Genomic DNA, 19,971 nt, shown 5'->3' on the forward strand with positions numbered 1-19,971 from the left:
TCATTACTCACACTTTTCATAGTTTAGATGTAGTTTTTAGAGAGAGAGGTTCTCTCCTCTCTCTTAGGATTAGGATTAGGATTTTTAGAACTTAGGAATATTTTTATCTCATCTTTCTATTAGGTGCAATATTCTTGTATTTTGACTTCTCTTCTACTTTGAGATACTTTAATGCTTGTATTACTTATGTTGCCTATTTGGCTTATGAACCATTCATGTTAGGATTTTCTCTATTTAGTATAATTTGAGGTATTTCAGACTCATGATTGTTTTCTTTTATTTATATAAATAATTTAGATTTTTCCCCCTTTTGGCTTTGGTTAGGTAATTGGTGACTCTTGAGTTGTCAAACTTAGTAGTGGTTGAAATTGGCAGATTCTAATTGATCTAGATCGCTCTAAAGCTAGTCTTTCCATAGGGATTGACTAGGACTTGAGGATCAAGCTAATTAGTCCACTTGACTTTCCCTTGTTTAATAAAGGATAACTAAGTGGGATTAAAACCCAATTCTCATCGCACCTGATAAGGATAATTAGGATAGGAATTCCGATTCTAATACCTTGCCAAGAGTTTATTTTATCATTACTATTTTATTTTTCTTATCATTTAACATACTTGTTCCTTACTTTCAAAACCCCCAATTTACAAGACTCATAACCAATAATAAGAACATACCTCCCTGCAATTCCTTGAGAAGACGACTCGAGGTTTAAAAACTTCGGTTATCAATTTTATCAGGGATTTGTTACTTGTGACAACCAAAACGTTTGTAAGAAAGGACTTTTGTTGGTTTAGAAGCTATACTTGCAACGGGAATTTATTCTGAATTCTAGACCACGCAAAAGTTCTCTCTTCAATGAGAGAGAGAGAGAGAGAGAGAGAGAGAGAAATTCGAATGAGGGGGAAGAGAGTTCGCGCTTTGAATTTACGGACCAGTTATCGTCAGAAAAATTTGATAGTAAACCATTGCGGGTCACCAAAACGCATCGTTTAACTAAGTTAGTTTACTGTGGAATTTTTTTATGGTAAATCCGACCCTAAAAGATGCACCAATTTATTTTTATTTTTCTCCAAATATTATCGTTGAATTTACTGTTGGAAACATAAATCCGCCGGTAATTACTTAACCTTACGAATTCGACGTCGTTACTGTCGGTAAATCTAACAGTAAATTTGCCACTACTCTACAACGCTAAATCTGACAGTAAATTCGACGGTACTCAACATTTTTTTTGTAGTAGCACCCCCCATTTTCAGTTTTCACCTTTCATTTTTTCACCCTTTGACACTCTCATCCTCTCTTCTTGTGTTAGACTCTTCTTTTTTGGCATTTTTGAGAATTTCAGATTATTATGTTCTTCTAATCCTTTTTCAATTTAATTTGCTGTTGTATTATTTTATGATTTTAACATGTCTTTGTAGTTAGATTAATTTGTTAGTTTTTCATTTTCGTTAGTTTGATAATTATTTAGTTTGTTAATTAGAAGATATAGTTTATTTAGAGTACCGTGTATTGTTAATTAAAATATTTTAGTTAGTTTATGTTGGTTATTTTAGTTACTTTATGTTGGTTAACAAAAAAATTGATTTTGATTATTATTTCATTTGAACAAGTTATGGTTTAGAATAAAATTATAGTTTATGACTTAAATATTTAGATTTTTTAGATTTATTATAGTTGTGTTTGAGAGTAAGTTAGTTTATTTTAATTTTTTATTTAGATTACTGTTTTAGTTGAACTGATTATGGTTTAGGGTTAAATTATTTTTTTTATAATAACTTCTTCCTTGTTTTTATACTGTTGTTCAATCTCAAATTCATTGGTGGAATCATTCTTTGGACCTCCTTGACTGAATACACCAACTGAAGTAATTGTCTTGAGATTCAATGAGAAAAATGATCTGATTGATCGTATAGTTGAAAAATAGCAGGCTGTGTCAGTGCGATTTGTGTGTCGCTGTAATAGTTCATCTCTTCCTCCTCCTCTTCCGGAATTTCAGTTAGTTCAGCCTCAACATCTCTAATAGCAAAACCCTCATCACTTCCAACATCAGCTTGCATCATACCCTCATTAGAATTTTTAATATTTGGCCCCTCTTGACTATCTACCTTCAGGTAGGCATATTAAGGTCAATTATTATCCTTCTAATTTTTTTCTGACCGTCCCACTTAAAAATGTATCATTTAATAGTATCTTCTGAAGTTCCTGTACCCAAGTTAACTAGAAAAACAAATAATTTCAACAGATAGACATTTGTTCAATGGTTGTGTCAGACCTTAATAAGACGTATGTCTTCTTCATCACGTAACCGATACCTAATTTACAAGCATAAAATCTTATCAAACTGTCATCAAATAGAAAATACAATAAAATAATGATAACAATTGTAGTCTATAATATGCCTTTTGTAAAAAAAATTGTTATCTATTTCGGAAATCTTTAGTAGATTTTTTCACTCTTTTCGTGTGTTGTTGACCAATGACATATAATATTAAAATTTTGAGTAAACTACCATTTCTACCCACGAAAGTTGAAAATGCTGACATATCTACCCATAGAAAAAGGAAATTACTATTTGTACCCATGAAATATGGGTTCCGCACAACAAAATTATCAAACACTAAAAAATTACATAAAATTCCTAAATTACCCTTAACTTTACCACCACACCACCTCTTTCACCCAATCACCTTTCTAACCCTAACCCTCTTCACCCAGCCACCACCCCTCTTTTCCTTTCTAATCTCAAATTCCACCATCACTTCCTTCACCCACCACCACCTCTCAAGCTCTTCACTCAATGGTGGCTCCCACTACCCCCACAACTGTCACCGGAACCCTCGCCCTCGTTCACGAATTTACTGGCGAATCTAGCTGGTTCCTCCAGCTCACCGCCATCTACTTCGCCAAGGCCAGATTCGCCACCTGTGCCATTGACCATCAGGGCCACGGCTTTTCCGACGGCCTCATCGCCCACATCCCCTAACATCAACTCCGTCATCGACGACTGCATCGCCTTCTTCGACGAATTTTGCTCTCGCTTCGATCCTTCTCTTCTTTTCTTCCTCTACTCCGAATTCCTCGGCAGCGCAATCGCACTATTAATCACTCTCCGCTGCCACGACTTGCCGGAAAATGTCTCATCCAGGAAGTTGTGGAACGGTCTGATTCTTAACGGTGCCATGTGTGAGATCAGCGAGAAGTTCAAGCCACCGTGGCCATTGGAACATTTTCTTTCTATAGCTGCGGCTATAATCCTTACGTGGCGCGTGGTTCCAATGTGCGGATCGATTCCGGACGTTTCCTTCAAAGAACGAGGGCGAGGGTTCCGGTGACAGTTGTGGGGGTAGTGGGAGCCACCATTGAGTGAAGAGCTTGAGAGGTGGTGGTGGGTGAAGGAAGTGATGGTGGAATTTGAGATTAGAAAGGAAAAGAGGGGTGGTGGCTGGATGAAGAGGGTTAGGGTTAGAAAGGTGATTGGGTGAAGGAGGTGGTGTGATGGTGAAGATAAGGGTAATTTAGGAATTTTAGATAATTTTTTAGTGTTTGGATAATTTTGTTGTGCGGAACCTATATTTCATGGGTACAAATGGTAATTTCCTTTTTCTATGGGTAAATATGTCAGCGTTTTTAACTTTTGTGGGTAGAAATAGTAGTTTACTCTTTAATTTTTAACGTTGTTAAACTTTTAACTTCGGGTGGTATATATGTAAATACAGGTTTAACAGAAAACTGAATACAGTAGATCTCTCTTTATCATATACTATTTCACCATCATAATAAATGGATAACATAAAATTTTAGACATTATATAGAATGAGCAGAAGATCAAAATAAAAAGAAAAGGATGAGTTATTAGTAGTAATTTTGGATTCCAATCCGTCTTGCAAGAATTTTATTAAAGAATAAAGTAGTTTAAAGTTCGCCGAGAAAAACAACGAACCTTGTGACATCAAGATTTACAGAGAAAAATGGCAAACTTTTTCCTGACGCTAAAAAAAATGGATTTCGGAATTTATAAGTTGAATTGAATATAAAAAAATCCAAAGGTTTAAAAAAATATAAAGAATTAATTTTTAGTTAGTTAATATTAGTTAATTTTTTGTTTTTAATTTTAAAATTTTTTATCTTTTATAATGATTTAGAGTTTAAATTTCATATTTTACACAACTAGAAAATTGATTAATACAGACAGATTTACAGACAGATTTAGTCTTTATTACAGACGGATTTTTGGTTACCGACGAAATTACCGACGGATTTTGTCCCTCTGTAAAAGCCCCGTCGGAAATTATTTACCGACGGATTTTTTTTCTGCCGGAAACTTACCGACGAATTTTTACCAGTTACTGACGGATTTTCCCTCTGTAAATTCTCCATCCATTTCCCGCAAGCGACGAACTTTCCGACGGATTTTCCGTCTGTAATTACAGACGAATTTTCAGACGGATTTTCCGTCTGTAATTATAGACGGATTTTCAGACGGATTTTCCGTCTGTAATTACAGACGGATTTTCCGACAGATTTTCCGTCTGTAATTTGAACTTTGGAAAATCATCTCACTCTGATTACAGACAGAAAATCCGTTTGTAAATCCGTCAGTAAGGTAAAATAGAATTTTTTTTAATTTTTCCATTGCAAAATAAATACTTTATGTTTGTTTTCTAAATTTACTCCATCAAACACTGTAAATTGAAAAAAGAAAGCCAAAAATCACATAAATAAACATAATATTCATTGCATGATACCTATAAAATTGGATGTTATTTTTCAACATCATTGGCTAATATCTCATTGTCTTAATAAAAAGATACCCAAAAAGAATAAGATGATCATCCCAATGTTACATGAATGTCACAAATTACACTTAGCACTTAAAGATAGAATAATCTAACATATTAATAGATAACTAAATTGCATCAGCAGCATCAAGCTTCACATTGAAAGTTAATCTTGATATCTCCTGACTGAAATAGAATCAAAACCCAAATTGGAATTGGAGTGAATTGGAATGCTTGAATAAAAATAAAGCATATATATTATTTAAAGCATTTTGCACTCCAGAAGTAGTCTCTTTTTGCATGAACAATTTTCTATAAAAGAATCAGTAAATAGAGAATCACATCTCTTCTTAGAAAGCAATAACCATGAGCTTCTTAAAGGAGGGTAAAGGAGGAACTGTAGTAAAATTTGGAGACATAATACCTCCACATAGTAGCTAAATGCTTGCTAAGTAGTAGCATTATCCAAAATAAAGTATACCTGCCATAACAAAGTACAATCATATACTTTAATACCAAAATATACGAAGAGCTAAACAAAAACTCTCAATTGAACCATTATCAAATAGTGGTTGTATACTTTAATGCCCCATTATCACTGCCAATTTCACTTCTCTATATTAAATGTACACATGACAAATTTTGCTTCACTCATTAAGGTACCTCTAGAAAAATTTATGCCAAAGAATCAAAACAGAGAAAAACAGAGATCAGAACAAAAATAAAATAATTAAAAAGTGGATTAATTAAGACTAGCAAATTTTAAGGCAAACCCTCTACTAGAATAAGCAAAAATGTGGATAAGACTAGCACATAGAGAACTTAATGACAACGAAGACTTCTTAATTCAACTTAAGCTTCACTAATTGTTAGTGTCAGTAAAAGTTGTGTTTCAGTGTCAGTAAAAGTTGAGAAAGCTTGATTGAACTCCTACAGATGGAAAGAAAGAATAAGAGATTGTGATTGGGGATGGAAAAGAAGAAAGTAAGAGAGAGAGAGAGTGTGTGTTAGAGTATTATTTTTATAAAAAAAACTTCTAGCAGTGAAAAGATAATAAAAATTGCATTGGTGTATTAACAAGGGAATGAAAATAGTGATGCAAAGAATTAGCATGAGTTTTGGGAAGATGAGAGCAAAAACACATAGATGAACATCCTGCTTAGTAAATGACATAAATAATAAAAATATAAAGTTCATAAGAAAAACAAACAAGGTATATGGGTTTTGGCCATGGCAACAACTTCTCTGACCACTGTGTATAAGGTAGTCTAAGTTTGTTGACAAGAAAACAAGACAGGAAAACCTTGGTTTTACGGCTATATGAAGAAAGAAAGAATAGTTACCTCTGTTTTATACTTCCATAGGCATCAACAAACTGGAACTCTCTCAAGCACTCTTCCCTCATTTCCAATAAATTGGCTAGGCCTAATTTCCCATATGCAGCAGGCTCCTCCATCAACCTATTGAATTGGTGTGTTAGTTTATTGAAGAGAAGAAAACAAAAGCCAAGTACAGAATAAGCAAATAGATGCCAAATTTTCAATAATGGTACCAAACCATTAAAACATAATAGGAATGTCAGTATTACCGTGCCAAGTGAGTAGAAAATGCTCGAGCAAATGCATCACCCCTTCATTTGGCATCATCTGTTCTGCCTTCACTTGCTACAGCCTATCATATTTTAATCGAGAACTTACAAGCATATATTGCCATGAAAGAAGTTTCACACAATTTGTTTTGAAAATTTACTTCAACCAAGATGGACAACACAATATACCCAAACAATAAAACAAATAAACCAAGGCTCTGATGCACCCCACTGTATGTTCTTCTCAAGAACAATAAGCATTTATATTATGTGGTCCAACCAATGGAAAGGAAAAATATGAAAGCTAAAGTATAAATGAGAATGCTTATCATTAACATTGCAATTAGTCAATAAATTCAGAGACACAGACCAGAAAAAGCTTTTTATTGTGACGTATGTTTTATCCTTAATTGATCTGATCATCACTTCAATTGTCCCCTTCTTACCATATTTGCTACCACTCCTCCTTCAAAATTCTCTTTGTTTCTTCTCTAATGTAAACAAATCATTTTATCCTTCAAATTTTAGGGACATACATAACTCTGTTCTGATTTTAAGACTTTTGCTAATTATTAAAAAGAAAAAAGAAAAGAAGGAATTACTTGTTTGTCACCTGATCTGGAAAGGCTGAATGGAAAACCAATTCTTTCTGAATGGTGGCATGTCCCATCACCAGCACCATCCAATTCATCAGTTTGAAACCGCTTCAATGCAAACAACATGGCGTCATCATTCGTCATCATCATCATCCATGGAAATTCATCAACAAAATAATGTTGTAAATTGCTCACCTGAGAATAATAATCACCAAAACCAAGATTCCTTCTATAACAACAACAACATCGATCATAACAACCTTCAATTTGACTCCTCAGCTTTGAGCTCAATGGTTTCATCTCCATCAACAGCAGCATCGAATTTCAACATGATCCAAAACAACAACAGTTTCGTCATAAGAGAACTCATCAGAATTTTATTGAAGATGACCATGGTAAGCATTCAGACAATCGCTTCAATTGTCCCCTTCTTACCATATTTGCTACCACTCCTCCTTCAAAATTCTCTTTGTTTCTTCTCTTTGTTTCTTTAACTAGAGAAACTATTCCAATTTTTTAAATACTTTCTCACCTCTCCCTGGAATTAAGTTCATCACCTAAACATAATCTCAAGATAAAATTTTTCTATAATTCTTCCTCTATATAGTGCTTATTGAAGTGGAAGGAAACATCAAAAACACAAGAATGGATTCAGAATATACCATTAGGTTTCAGAATTTCTGTGGCATCATAGGCTAAAAGAGGTGTTCTAGTTACTTCAACCTTGGATCAAGGTAACATAATTCATTATTAAGAATGAAAATTCTATCATTTTTCTAAAGTATATTACTTTTTCTCCTTCATGTATTAATACCCTTATCATTTTAATGAACCAAAATGCTCATAAGATATACATATTTCCGTAGTAGATATGCTGCTGAATTCAGAAGAACAAATAAATACTGATAGCGCTGTTTCTGCCTCATCAAGAGTGGAGTTTGGTTCCCCTGTTCAAGTAACTCCGATATTCAGATCTTTGGCACGTTGCATGTGTATCCTTACGGTTCTGAAGGCTGTCAATAACAAGATTCGAAAGAATGAAAGGAAAAAGAAGGGTTAGGCATAAACTAATGCTGGGAAATTTTTGAATGCCCTTTCCTCACCTGCAGCCAATAATAGAAGCTTTAATTTTGCATCGATTTTGCATCTTATCTTTGCTTACTAATATAGTAATAGAGGGAAGAGCAGCAAGGGGAATTTACCATGTAAACTGCATACAAGATTACCAGAAGCTATGCAAGGATTTGATTATGGCTATTCATGGGCCTGGGCTTTCATAATTACTACTAGCACTCAAAAACACAAAAATGCTCGCCATGGTCGTCTTTTACCTGAAGGATACCATTAGTAACATTTAATAAAATTCCATAGAAATAAATTAATATTTAATGAATATGAACCATCTCCTATTGCTTACAGAAGTCCAAATCACGTTTTCAATCAAAGTCATTGTAGCTGCATAGAAGAGTTAGTAAAAATCTGGTCGTCATAAATTTCAGAATAAGAATCCCTTTACACTTTCTTGATATATCATATCAAAGATCGGAGAAAGAAAAATTGAAATGTAATCACAGCATCCTATACTTCCCCTTTTCCTCCTACTCAACCAAGCAGACCCTTATTTCAAAAGTATCTGATTTCCACACTAAGCTAAAAACTAAGCAGAAAGAAAACTTTTTTGTAATCCTTAAAGTGTTAGAAACACCTAAGACAATAGTAAATTCACATTAAAAGCACATACAGAATCCCTCTGATTCTCATTAGCAACATTACCATCAACACGCAACAAGCAACGTCATTCAAAATGGATAACGATAAGTCCAAGTTCGAGTTCAATTCAATATTCACATTGCAATTCCTTTAGCATAAACCTGTAAGAAAGCTACCAAAATATTAGGTTTTTGCATTGACTTGTCAAGTTCTTGTTTTCTCTTTTCATCATGCAGAAAATTGTGTTCCTCATCATCTTCTGTGACCCCCTCTTCTTCATCATCATCCTCATCATGATTATAGGCCTTGTTATAAGGCAACATTCTATCAGGCTGCATAGACATCTAGATACAGAAGTCATAAAAGTTATATAAAGAATTTTGTTTTGACATTCTTTTAAAATTTTGAACAAAAGATTAAAAAATGATGAAGATAATCAATCTCTCGCCTCATAAAATACTAATGTAGCTACCTTACCTAATCAGAAAATATTTAGTGGTACAGTTCTTGATGCTATATATAATAAGATTTAATTATTCAACTTTGAGGGAATGCAAAAAATGCATAAACTTACAGGCTTTCTTGGAAGCAAAAACATGTTGCTTATGCTATTGTTCTTCTTGTTGTTATCATCTCTGTTCTGTTCTGAAACAGAAGGCATACTCAAAGAAGCCATAATCAAACAAGTGGATCACTGGATTGTTATAACTTTAAATATGGCAATTTACTCAATTCAGTAGGATCAACACAGGTTCTTATAAGTCAGTGTTTTGTGATTAAAAGGATTACTGTGGAAGAAAAAGGTCAGTGAAGAGACACATGGAAGAAGTTGTATAACAAGAGGAGGCTCAATTGAAGATAAGATTAACACTACGAGCTACAAGCATGAAACTTTTCTGTCTGTGCAGCTAATTTGAACAAAAATTATGGTCCTATGGTAACAGCAAACCCAATTTAATCCACAAAGAGACACCTACGCAAACTAACATTCTCTAATCCTAATCAAGTAAAAGCGTGAACAATCCCATAACCCTAATAAATCCGAACGCGAGAATATTGATAACGAGAGCAATTAATCAATCAGGAATGAGGAATGAATCTGAAAATCCTAGATCAGGGAGAAGCAGAAACCTGGAATGAATCAGGCATTGGCGATTTTAGGGATGACGGGAAAGGCGGCGCCCTTGGATTGAGAGTGATTAAGGGAGGCTCGTTCCTTGATCTTCTGCATCTGAACATGCGCTCCATGAGGAGCTCGTACTGGCACTTCTCGTAGGAGTGACGCTCGTGCTCGCACTTCCATGGAAGGTAGTAACTCGGCCTGGCGGCACTTGTTGAGAGGGATGAGGAGGTGTGCGCACTGGTCCCTGTATGCAACAGAGCTTCGGTGCAACAGAAGCTCAGTACAATGGAGGTTCGGTGCGACGGCGTTGCAAGGCTGAGAGGCGGCGCTGACGGAGGAGATGAGTGTGTAGAAGTAGAAGGATCGTGATTGAATGGAAGAGTTATCAGTAACAACCCTAATTTCAATATATTTTCTGACGGAAACTTTTAAATTACAAACGGAAAATCCGTCTGTAATAACTTAATAAAATGCAATTTTTTGTCCATTTAATTACAGATGAAAAATCCGTCTGTAACTTTTTTTGCGAAAAAAATTAATTTTTCCGACGGAATTATCGACGGATTCTCTTTTCCGTCTGTAATTTATGTTAATCTATTTTTTTTGTTTTTCGACAAAAAAATCCCTCTGAAATTCGGTCTGTATTTCAATGGGATAAAATTCGTCGGAAATATCTGTCTGTAATAACTAGTTTTCTAGTAGTGTTAGAATTAAGAGTTAAAATTTTATAATTTAAAATTTAAAATTTAAGATAAACAAAATAATTTTAAAAAAATTAACCGAAAGAAAGTTAGCTTTCTAGTATTAACAGCCTATATTAATTCTTAAGATAAGTGTGAAACAACTTAATTAAATAAACTAAGTATTAATAGCACTGTATACATTAATTATTAAATAAATATAACGTCAAATTTAATCTCTGAACTTTTTTAACTAGTAGTCTAGTACTATATTAAGTGTGATCTTATGCAGAAGTTTATTTTTTTAAAAAAGTCAATAAGAATTAAAGTTTAGATTTTTATAAAAATTGTAATATCATGTTATTTGAATTATTTATTTTAAAGGTTTAAGTCAATAAAATAAATAAATAAATAGTTATATCTCTCCTACTAAATAAACCACTCTAAGATATAAAAGCTTTATAAAACCTTAAACATTTTTACTTTTATAACTTTTGAAGTGTGATTCTACTAAAGTTTTATTATTATTTTTTATATGCATATAAACAATACATTCTTTTTAGAATATTAAACCCATGACTCTCATTCAAACTCACCTAATAATAAAGAATAATAAAAGAACGAAATGTTTGGTAACAACAAAAAAAAATCAGACAAAATTAATTATAATTTATTTTATTTAGTATTTATTAATTGTTATATTTATTAATTGTTGCTAAATAAAATAAGTTCTGACTATTTTTTTTTTTTTTGTATCCCTAGTATTAGCCATAAAAAAATTAGATTGATTAGGATTAAAAGAAAATGTGAAACCAAGTCAATTAATCCAAACCATTGATTAAATGAATAAATTAGTTAATAAAAAAATTTCTTCAATTCACCTAACTCAGCCCACATAAACCTCTAGATAAAAGCATTGCACTTATAGTAGTCAAAAGATAACATCAATCTATAAATTTAACACAACAAAGTGAATTCATATTTCGCATTGAATTGTCTTGTTTCCAAGTAAGTACACAATAATTCATATTCCGTATGACACGAAGCAGAAAGAACCACGTTATCTCTCAGGCTCTCATTTATCATGTTCTTCCTTATTTGCTTCATTTCATTCTCAATATATTAATATACACGATAAATAAAATAAATGAATAGGACATGAAAATAGCATTCTCCTGTGTTTGGACAGAAGCACATGCAATGCACACAAAAATCAAACTCGTGAGGGCTTTGTAGGGCCAACTTATCCCTCTCCATCAGTTTCCCTTTTTATGCTTTTCTTGTTTGATATTTTTTTTCTTCTTTATTTATTTTAAATTTTCATAACCGCAGACTTCGCCGAAACTTCTACGCTAAGAACGTTTGATACTTGATTCCGTATGTAATGCTGACATGGCACAAGGGGAACCTTTCAACACATGACAAATGGACATACACTTGTCGTTTCGAAAAAGTGAAAAAACAAAGTGCCCTACCCAACATAAAATACAATATTTTAGCCAATAAAAAACTTGTATTTTTATCTCAATTTACATTTATTAGAGTTTAATTCACATATACAGTCGTCAAACCAAAGTCATTTTTTGGATAATTATTTATGTTATTAATGTAAATCGTTATTTTTATTGATATAACATTATATATATAATTAGATGATGTATAAAAATAAATAATAAAAAGTTGTAGGTTTATCTCTTTATATTTATTATTAGTTTTAACCTAATAAACAATTGTTTGCTTTTACATTTGTGTCTCTTTTCAATCCGTTTGTGTCTTTCGATATTATGATATTCAATTTAAAAATAATTATCAAATGAGAATCTTAAAAAGAATTCTTATCTACTTATGAAACAAACAAAATATCTTATCTTGATCTATTTTCTTTCTTTAGTTGATAGAATAAGTAACAATTCATATTCACTAATAATCAACTATAAAATTATCAAGAGAAATCGTTTAGTTATTATTAGTAAGATTGTCTATTAGATGTAGAAGGTGTATGTGACATTAATGGAGTTTACTATACCAAAATAGTTTTTGCATGTTGTCATTGTGATTGATCCCAGCCATTCCTTATGGATTTGAAGAAAATGATAGTCGTTGATAATTATTCATTAGATATATAGCAAGCACTATGGAATAGTTAGTTAGTTGATGGATACTTTATCTGATCTTCGTGTGTGAAAATAATAATTAAGATATTGACACATATTATTATGTTATATAAATTATTTAATAGAAATTAACTCACAATAAGTTAATAACAGATAGATTAAAAGATATATACAAATCGAAGTAGGTGTTTATGCTAATATACTAAGTAATAAGAATAGGAATGGAATGAAAGCTTTATTGAAAAGTGATTATTGGAGAGACAAAACCAACGTGAGGGTCTTTGTAAAGCAATTAAGGGAATGGTTTGATTAATATAGCACAGCCATGTTAGTTGGGTTGGGCAAAAATAAGGAGAGAGTGATGGAGTGATTAATAATTTGAAGCGGCAATGCTTGCTACGGGTTTGTGAAAATAACATAGCAACCTCCACATAGATTAGATAAATAGTTTTGAAACACCTGGTGCTCATTGCTCTTTGCCATGTGGCAGTCTTTCTCATACCAATAATTTTTCTCTTAGTGCACATGCATGCCTTCATGAGGTTTCACATCAACGCCCTACCATATATATATTCGCTTTCCCACTTTTCTTTTTAATCCCTTTTACGTTCTTTTGGGTCAGAATTTCATGAAATCATTCCTTGATTAATGGATTTTAGGAAAATCCCCGCCTCCAAAAATTATATATATAAAAATAATTAACTATGAGGTGTACTATGGTAGTAATTAATCTCATTTGGTAGCCATGTAATTGGAAAGGGAAAGTATGAGGAGCCAATGTGATATGGTCATCATTAATACGAATAATAATTCGTCATTTGTCGTTATTATTCGGCTTTTATGAGTTATAACTCGTCTAAATCAATACTATCGTAACCGACTTTCCAAACGGTAAGGATAAAGTCGATTACGAAACTAATCATCAGAAACGGTAAAATAATCATTTAGAATATAACAGACGATGAAATATCTATAAAAGCAAGGTAAAATATCTTTTCTGGACATTCTGAACTGAATACAAAAACTAACTTAAGTTTCGGAGTGCCTTTGCAGGTACACCCCGCCCTTTCTGTATTGCTTGCATACTCATAAGGAACATCGGAAACTCGGACCCTGAAGGACAGACGTCCAACCTTGCAGCATATAGCTCGGCCTACTTTCAGAAATCGAGGTCGACCTATTTCTCAGGCAAGATCAATTGGCGCCCACCGTGGGGCCGAGGAAATCGTATTTTTTCTTTTGGTCCCATCACCTTCGCCTGCACCCATGGCTGACGCACCGCCTCCTTCATTGTCCGAACTTATGCGAATGGTAGCTGACCTACAACAAGCCAACCAGCGAATGGCTGACGAAAACCAATTAATGGCCGCCCAAATTGCTGAAATAAATCATGCTCGGATTGAACACAACGATGCTCATCGCCAACAGGCGGAAGACGAGGAACATCAATCCCAACCGACCCATGTTTCAGAAACCACTCAACGAAAAGAGCAGTAGCCCGAGGACGAGAAAGAAGAGTCCGAGGACCCTGTAGGCCCCTTTACAGAAGAAGTAATGAACTTCGAACTACCAAAGAGGTTCACTCTGCCATTGACCCTCACGCCTTATGATGGACTCGGAGACCCGAGGAAATTCCTAAAGAAGTTCCGATCAATAATGATCGCCAATGGTGCATCAGATACAGTTTTATGTCGCTGTTTTCCGAATTATTTAGACGGTCATGCACTTGATTGGTTGTGTGCTTTGCCTGCAGGTTCCATTTCTCGCTTTCATCAGTTGGCAAAATTATTTGAAGACCATTTCGCCGGATCTGCAATATTCTTGCACGATTCCGATTACCTGAACACTATCAAGCAAGGACCAAACGAAAGCTTAAAGGACTATATGACTCGATTTACCAAGGTCGCAATCAGCATACCAGATCTCCACCCGGAAGTCCATCTGCACGCAATTAAAAGCGGCCTCCGACCCGGGAAGTTTCAGGAGACGATCGCAATAGCAAAACCAAAAACTCTAGCAGAATTTCGGGAGAAAGCAAAGGGACAAATCGACATCGAGGAACTCAGACAAGCTCGGAAGTCTGACAAGTCACACTTCCGCGAAGAAGATAAGAACTCATCCATTAAGAAAAATTTTAAACTAACACCTCGTTTTGATTCTTACACGCAGTTCAACACTAAGAGGGAAGATATAATTAAGGAGATCTTGAACTCCAAACTAATCAAGCCACCAAGAAAGGCCGGCACGTACCAGGATGCAAAGAACGTGGACAAGTCAAAGTACTGCGCTTTCCACCAGAAACATGGCCATAATACCGATGATTGTGTGGTTGCCAAAGATCTTTTAGAGCGGCTAGCAAGACAAGGACATCTAGACAAATTCATTGGCGGTCACATACAAAAGCGTGGCACCAGTTCCACAACAAACGATCTGCCTGACCAAAACCGAGGAAAGGAGAAGGCATCTTCAAACCAATATGAAAGACCACGAGGTATAATCAATTGTATTTCAGGAGGATACGCAAGTGGAGGATACTCAAACTTGGCAAGGAAAAGATCATTCAGAGCAATGTGCTCGGTAGACGGACCGAAACAAGATACACCAATCACTAAACAACAACCAGAAGTCACTTTCACACAGGCCGACCTTAACTCCAACATACAAAATTTAGATGACCCTGTGGTAATCACACTTCAGCTAGGAGACCTATTAGTGAAAAAAGTCCTCTTGGATCCCGGGAGCAGTGCCGATGTTCTGTTTTACTCCACATTTCAAAAGATGAAACTCAGCGACAACGTGCTACAGTCCACAGGAGGCGACTTGGTCGGCTTCTCAGGAGAACGAGTTCCAATACTCGGATCAGTGTGGTTACAGACCACACTGGGTGAGCAACCCTTTTCAAAAACTAATGATATTCAATATTTAGTAGTCGATTGTTTCAGCCCATATAACCTCATTCTTGGCCGACCCTTTTTGAATAAGTTCGGCGCCATTGTATCTACAGTTCATCTCTGCGTAAAGTTTCCATTGCAGGATGATCAGGTCGCAACAATCCATGGAGATCATAAGGAGGCGCGGCAATGTTACTACATCAGTATGAAACTCCAAAACCGTTCAACACAACAAGTCAACAATGTCAACCTCAACCAGAAGGGAGGCACACTGGCCAACCTGGACCCGAGAGCTGATGTCCTCGAGCGCCCCAAGCCATCCGATGACTTACAAAAAGTATATTTTAATAATGACCCTAACAAATTTACATATGTAGGTACGTCAATCAACACGGCTGAGTTACAGGCCATAACATCCTTCCTACAAGAAAACGCCGAGCTTTTTGCCTGGAAACCTGCTGACATGCCCGGCATTGACCCACAAGTCATCAGTCATAAACTAGCAATAAACTCGTCAGCCCGACCTGTCCAACAAAGAAAACGAAAGCTCGGCGAAGAAAAAAGGAAAGCATCACTGGAGGAAACACAAAAACTCATCAACGCTAAATTTATCAAAGAGATCAGATTCACTACCTGGCTAGCCAATGTGGTAATGGTAAGAAAACAAAACGGTAAGTGGCGCATGTGCATCGATTTCACTGACTTAAACAAAGCATGCCCAAAGGATTCTTACCCTCTATCGTCCATAGACTCTTTAGTAGGCAATGCATCAGGCTACGCTACTTTAAGTTTTATGGATGCCTATTCAGGGTATAATCAAATACTCATGCACCCCTCCGACCAAGATAAAACGGCTTTTATCACTGATTTCGGCAATTATTGTTATAAAGTTATGCCATTTGGATTAAAGAATGCAGGTGCAACTTACCAACGTCTTATGGATAAAGTGTTCGCCAAACAAATCGGCAGGAATATCGAAGTTTATGTCGACGACATGGTCGCCAAGACAAAAACCGGAGATAACCACATCACCGACCTAGCAGAAATATTCGGCCAAATCCGCAAGTACAATATGCGCCTCAACCCCGAGAAATGTGCCTTCGCCGTTCAAGGGGGTAAGTTCTTAGGTTTCATGCTAACATGCAGGGGAATAGAAGCAAACCCAGACAAATACCGAGTAGTGCTTGACATGGTCAGCCCTAAGATAGTAAAAGAAGTACAGCGCCTCACAGGACGCCTTGCTGCACTTTCCCGATTTGTTCCCTGTTTAGCTTCAACTTCTGTCCCTTTTTTCCAAACAATAAAAAAGAAAAATAAATTTGAGTGGAACAACGATTGTGAGAGGGCCTTTTCGAAATTAAAAGCAACACTCTCACAACCGCTGATTCTACAAAAACCCCTACAAGGGGAGGATTTATTTCTATATTTATCAGTTACTGATTGGGCAATAAGTTCAGCCCTTGTTACAGAGAGAGACAAAGTTCAGCATCCAGTGTACTTTGTTAGCAAAACTCTACAGCACGCCGAACTAAATTATCCGAGGATTGAAAAGCTCGCGTTGGCACTTATATTCTCGGCGCGGCGTCTCCGACCTTATTTCCAAAGCCACGTTATCCATGTCAGAACAGATCACCCACTAAGACAAGTGCTGTACAAACCAGAAGTAGCAGGACGACTAATTAAATGGGCAGTCGAACTGTCCGAGTTCGACATCAGATACCAACCTAGAGGGCCGATCAAATCACAATTCCTGGCAGATTTCATTGCCGAGCTTACCCTACCATCTGAAGATGATCATGCAAAACAATGGATCTTATATGTCGACGGATCCTCAAATCACGAAGGCTGTGGTGCAGGAATTCGTCTTGAGGCCGACGATGGATTCATACTGGAACACTCAATACACTTGGCTTTCAAAGCAAGCAACAACCAATCCGAGTATGAAGCGCTACTTGCCGGACTCAGACTTTGCTTAGACCTTCAAATTTCCACGATCAAGGTATATTGCGACTCTTTGTTAGTCGTACAACAGGTAAATGACCTCTTTCAGGTAAAAGATGCTCTGCTCTCTAAATACTTGCTATTAGTAAAGAAATTTTCAAAGAAATTTCTCAAATTTGAAATAGAACATATACCGCGAGAACAAAACCAAAGAGCAGATCTCTTATCTAAACTCGGCAGTACTCAGTCCGCATTAACCACACTACAACAGTTCACAATAACATCACCCACTGTTACTCTGATAAACATGTTAAGTGTTTCACAGGAAACAGATTGGAGGAAGGACTTCATCCATTATCTAGAATCAGGTATTATACCAGAAGGGGTCGAAAACAGTAAAAAATTCCGACGGCAAGCATCCTCCTTCACAATCCTCAGTGGAGAACTGTATCGAAGAGGTTATACTCGGCCACTGCTCAAATGCCTCAACAAGTCCGAAGCAGATATAGCTTTAGCCGAAGCACATGAAGGAATCTGCGGCACCCATACAGGAGCTCGGAGCTTGGCATTAAAGATCCTTCGATCAGGTTTCTTCTGGCCGACCTTGAAGCAAGACAGCCAACAAAAGATCAGGTCCTGCAACAATTGCCAAAGACATGCACCACTAATACACATACCTGCCGAACAATTACATCACTCGGACATTAGTTGGCCATTTAACCAATGGGGTCTAGACATACTCGGGCCATTCCCTACGGCACCGGGACAGGTAAAATTTCTTATTGTTGGCATTGATTATTTCTCCAAATGGGTAGAAGCCCAACCTTTAGCGAAAATAACATCGCAACAAATGATCACATTTGTTTGGAAAAACATCATTTGCCGTTTCGGCATACCTAAACATATTACAACTGACAACGGTCGCCAGTTCGTCGATCAGAAATTTCAAAGTTTTTTGCAGAATCTAAAAATCAAGCAACACTTTGCCTCTGTTGAACATCCTCAAACAAACGGACTAGCCGAGGCTGCAAACAAAGTAATCTTACATGCACTAAAGAAGAAACTAGACGACGCCAAAGGACTCTGGGCCGAACTCATACCTGAAGTCCTATGGGGATACAACACCACCCCACAAACATCAACAAAGGAAACGCCGTTCCGATTGGTATATGGCTCAGAGGCCATGATACCATTGGAGATCTCCCAGAATTCTATCTGAACTTACATCATCAATCAAGACGAAGCCCGGAGATCCGAGCTCGATGTCATCGAAGAAGTCAGAGAAATCGCCACATTGAGACAACGCGCAGCACAACAAGCATTAGCCCGACAGTACAACAAGTCGGTTAAAACAAGATCCTTCGAGAAAGGCGACTTAGTCCTCTGGAAAACTGAAACTGCTCGGAAACCACCCTCACACGGCAAGCTCGCAGCCAATTGGGACGGCCCATACCGAGTATCCACAGCACTCGGCCAAGTAGCATACAAACTAGAATCACTAGATGGTAAACTCTTACCTAACACATGGAATGTCTCTTCATTAAAGAAATTATATAGTTTAAAAGACAGGGACAGGCTTGTACTCTTTTTCCTACTACCAAGATTTTATCCCAAAGGGTTTTGCTTGGAGAGGTTTTAACGAGGCTAGCCTACCTGCACCTTTGTATGAAAAAGGTTCCAAACATAAAACAGACGAGTAAATGTTCTATCCTTTCTACTATATCAAATCGATCTTATCAAATTATCAATCTAGCTCGGACAAACACCAATACTCGTCCAAGCCACAAACGCCGATTATCAAATAACTCCTAAAACGCCAATAAACTCGGAAAAATATCCGAACAATGCAAACAGCTTTTTACAAACAGCACCAAATTTCCAAACAAGTCAATTTTAAAGGACTCAAAAAACAAGAGCCATACTGTTATCCGCTTACAAAAAACAGTCAGATTACAAGAACAAAAAACAAATTGACAAAGATATTTTCATAACAAACTAAAAATTATCGGCCTCATCTTCCGCATCCCCATCATCCTCAATCAACTGACCATCTCGAACTATCTTCCCAGGATCCATGCCAGATAAATCGGCATCCGGAACCAAGAACTTAACCTGCAACCTTGCCCTCTCAAAACCTTCAACAAACGAGTCCAAAATCTCATCCGCCTTTTTCTTCTCCATATCCTTAAACTGAGTTGTCACCTCAATCAAACGACTTTGCATGTTCACCAGATCGCTTTGCTTCTTCTTCAAATCCTCGACATCCTTAGCATAACTTTCCTTAGTCTCCTTCAGCAACTTCTCCGTCTCGGTCAAACGAGCTTGAAGCTCAGCAGCAAGATTTTTACACTTAACCAACTCTTCCCTTAAAACAGACACCTCACCTTTCTCAACGGCCATTCCCTTATGTTTCAATTCCTGACTTCGACCCAAACTCGCAAGGCGCAGACCAACAACCTAGAAGGCAAAATAAACTCATAAGAAAACCAAAGTAAAAATAAAGAAAACATCACTAGCTTATTACCTGCATATATTGCCCAACAGCC

At 36.2% G+C, this 19,971-nt stretch overlaps 1 long non-coding RNA gene and 1 pseudogene across 1 annotated transcript; one reads left to right on the forward strand and one right to left on the reverse strand.

The window, feature by feature from the left end:
- The first annotated feature begins 2,591 nt into the window (after positions 1 to 2,591).
- LOC107489229 (caffeoylshikimate esterase-like) lies at positions 2,592 to 3,336 on the forward strand (annotated as a pseudogene).
- A 1,889-nt stretch (positions 3,337 to 5,225) lies between these two features.
- LOC107489142 (uncharacterized) lies at positions 5,226 to 7,376 on the reverse strand. The gene is made up of 4 exons (XR_002374747.2): positions 7,162 to 7,376; positions 6,371 to 7,074; positions 6,126 to 6,242; positions 5,226 to 5,263 (listed from the first exon to the last, which is right to left on the reverse strand). It is a non-coding gene; the product is annotated as an uncharacterized LOC107489142 (long non-coding RNA).
- Positions 7,377 to 19,971: the final 12,595 nt, after the last annotated feature.

Source organism: Arachis duranensis, chromosome 1 (assembly GCF_000817695.3).
Source record: "Arachis duranensis cultivar V14167 chromosome 1, aradu.V14167.gnm2.J7QH, whole genome shotgun sequence".
NCBI lineage: Eukaryota > Viridiplantae > Streptophyta > Magnoliopsida > Fabales > Fabaceae > Arachis > Arachis duranensis.